We start from the raw sequence: 3,235 nt of genomic DNA on the forward strand, positions 1-3,235 counted from the left end.
CCGTACAGCCTTAGCATACGTTTGCTTACATTTGTATGGAAAACATTCAGATTCGCAATCACCAACAATATTTGAACCAGCCTCCCTGTCTTGGGTTTGGATCAACTTTTTGGCTCTTTGGACTCTCTTTTTTTCTTTTTCGTACTTCTTCCTCTTCTGTATTTCTGCCTGGGTCATGGCTTCAGTTTTTCTTTTCCTCCACTGTTTCACTCTTTCTTTTTTGTTGTTTTTGAAATCTAGACCTTTTTTTGTTTCTCGTCTCTCCATTTTTTATAACATGACACGCTATGGTTGTTATTATTTTCACTAATTTTCTCCATTTTTTAGTTAAAAGAAAAACTTATATACCGTGTTCGTACGGGACAAAATTTAGTTACTGAATATTGAACTTATTTGCGATGCAAACTGAAACCAATGCTTTGCAAGTAAAAAGAGCACCAGTAGTTTGCTTTAAATGTAAAGTAATCGAAACAAATAAGTTACTCGGATGAGCACAAAAATAACTGTACAGTGTTAAGTGCGTTCGTACGGGACATCATCGAACCATTTTTTTAAAAGAGCATATCTGCGTTGTTCATGAATAAACTTTTTTTTTAATATTACGTTTCAAAACGTAAAAGGTTGTTCTTTTAACACCAATTATCAGTTTCACGCTATATGTTACACATAAGGAGAACTAAGCTCTTAAACTTGACCAAATTTCGAAAGAAGAAAATAACATTTTTATGAGTTGTTTTTGTTGTAAAAAAAGATACTTCAAACTGAGGTCAAGTAAGAGGTCGATGTTTATAATGAAGATTGATATATTTTAAATACATTAACACTAATATAATCATCCGGAAATGCAATTTGTTCGGCGGTCGAAATATACCATTTTCCATGGAATGCTCCTTAAGCGGTTTTGGTCGAGTTTAACAAAGTGCGCCAGTCGTTTCTTGCGTTTCTCCGTACTAATCGGAGCCAGTTGGACACACCAAGTGAAGCCAAGTCCTTTGCTACCTGATCTTTTTAACGCAAAGTAGACCTTACTCATCCCCTGCTACCACCAGCAGGTACCGAATATGATACTTTCACCGACGATCCGAAAGACTTCCGCAGAATCTTTCCCTTAAACACCGCAAAGGACGCCTCATCGGATGCTGTCATCGTCCAAGCTTCTGCGCCATACGAGGCGTATAAGAATAGTAAGAATAGTCAGCTATACTAAATCCTATTTAGTTATATAAATAAAATTTCAGTTGGCCCATCAAGACGCTTATCTGAAGTACCAACCCACAATATGTATGGCCAACCAGGGGGGCGTATAAGTAACTTTCGATTTCTGGCTGAAAAGTCATACATACTGTCGGGGTATATCGACGATATGTGGCCGATTCCGTATAAATGAAAAATAGGGTAATTTCGATTCGTTATAATTTAATTTATTTATAATTGGGTATATATGGTATATACATGTGTATGTGTGAGTAGTAATTATACAGGGTGGCTGATGAATTTTGCTACATTAAGAAACTCAAATAACTTTTTTTTTAGTGTATGGAATTCATTTATTTTTTTTCAAGTTGAAGGTCATTAAATTTTATTAAATGTAGCTTAACTAGTTTTAAAAATAATTGAATTTAACTGCCCCCCATGCTCGTTGACACAAGTGCGGCATCTTAGTAAAAAGTTGTTCATTGCTGCTTTGAGAGTTGCGACAGGAATAGCCGCAATTGTTGCCCGAATGGATTGTTTTAGTTCATCCAAATTTGTTGGCTTTGTTTTAGAAACTTCTTGTTTACATAAACCCCACAAGAAAAAGTCAGGTGCAGTAAGGTCAGGCGACCTGGGGGGCCAACGAAATTCGGAGTTTCTTGAAATCAGTTTATTGAGAAATTTTCGTCGCAACTCTGTCATAACAGTCTGGGCTATGTGAGACGTTGCCCCATCTTGTTGAAACCACACAGAGTTGAAAGGAATTCTCTTTCGGCGTAGTTATGGATAGAAAAATTCTTTCAGCATTTTTTCATTTTCTCCAGTAACCGTAACGGTGTGACCATTTTCTTCAAAAAAAATAAGGCCCGACAATACAGCGTGAAGAAACCGCACACCACACTGTCACGCGAAGAGGATGCAATTCCGTCTCGTGGAGCATCTGTGGGTTAGAAGTACTCCATATTCGACAATTTTGTTTGTTCACATTGCCGTTTAAATCAAAATGGGCCTCATCAGACATGAAAAGGCAGTTTAACATGTTTTGGTCTTCTTCCACCATTTGCAGGATCTTCTGGCAAAATTCCAAGCGAATCCGTAAGTCTGCTGCATTCAGTTTGTTAACCATTTGAATTTTGTAGGGAAATAAGTCTAAATCTTTGTGCATTATTGTTTGCAAAGACTGTCGGCTGACACCAAGTTGAGCAGATAAGCTTCTTGTTGAAACCTTTGGATTGCTTTGTATAGCTGCAGCTACAGCAGCGATCGTTTCCTCCGTCCGAACTGGTGGGTTTCGATGATAAGGCCTTCTTGCGACTGTTCCTTGCTCAGCAAAATTATTCACCAGTCTCATTATGGTCCATCTGCTCGGGGGATCGCCGCCAAACATCCGCCTGTACTCTCTCTGTACCAAAACTACGGACTCCAGTGCGTGATAGCGGCGGACTATCCAAATTCTTGTTTGCGTGTCCCAGTTATCCATTTTAATAAATTTTAAAGATCAATCTGCAAATTAAAACAAAAATGGAACAGATAACTTAAAAAGAAAAAAAGTTATTCAATTTTTTTTTGGTAGCGGCTATCGTCAGCCACCCTGTATTTATAATAATAGGTAGATATGTATAATAACCTGTGTAATTGGCGGTATAGCTGGATTTTGATTTCCTTCGTGCGGTCTTCCTTGCTCTCCGTGTGCTGTTAGTTAAAAAACTAAACTTTTTATACCGATGTTGGTGCTGTTGTTCATTCCTGCATTGTCCTTCTTTCGCCTTTCGGAATTTAAGAGGACAATGCAGGGATGTGTTTGTTTGGAATAAACACATACATATTCAGCTGGTCCTTGATAACAAATTCTTGATATAATTCGTCTACACGCATTCATAAATATTCAGCATTTATACATACATATTTTTCGAAAATTAATGGTTATTCAATAGGTAAGCGAAAAATATGTCAAATTGGCGTGATGCTACCATTATTCAAAAAACACCTTCAGGTTATTGTCACTGGCTTCTCAAATACAGCATTCGTCTAGCTTCATATA

Source organism: Anastrepha obliqua, chromosome 3 (genome assembly GCF_027943255.1).
Source record: "Anastrepha obliqua isolate idAnaObli1 chromosome 3, idAnaObli1_1.0, whole genome shotgun sequence".
Taxonomy (NCBI): Eukaryota; Metazoa; Arthropoda; class Insecta; order Diptera; family Tephritidae; genus Anastrepha; species Anastrepha obliqua.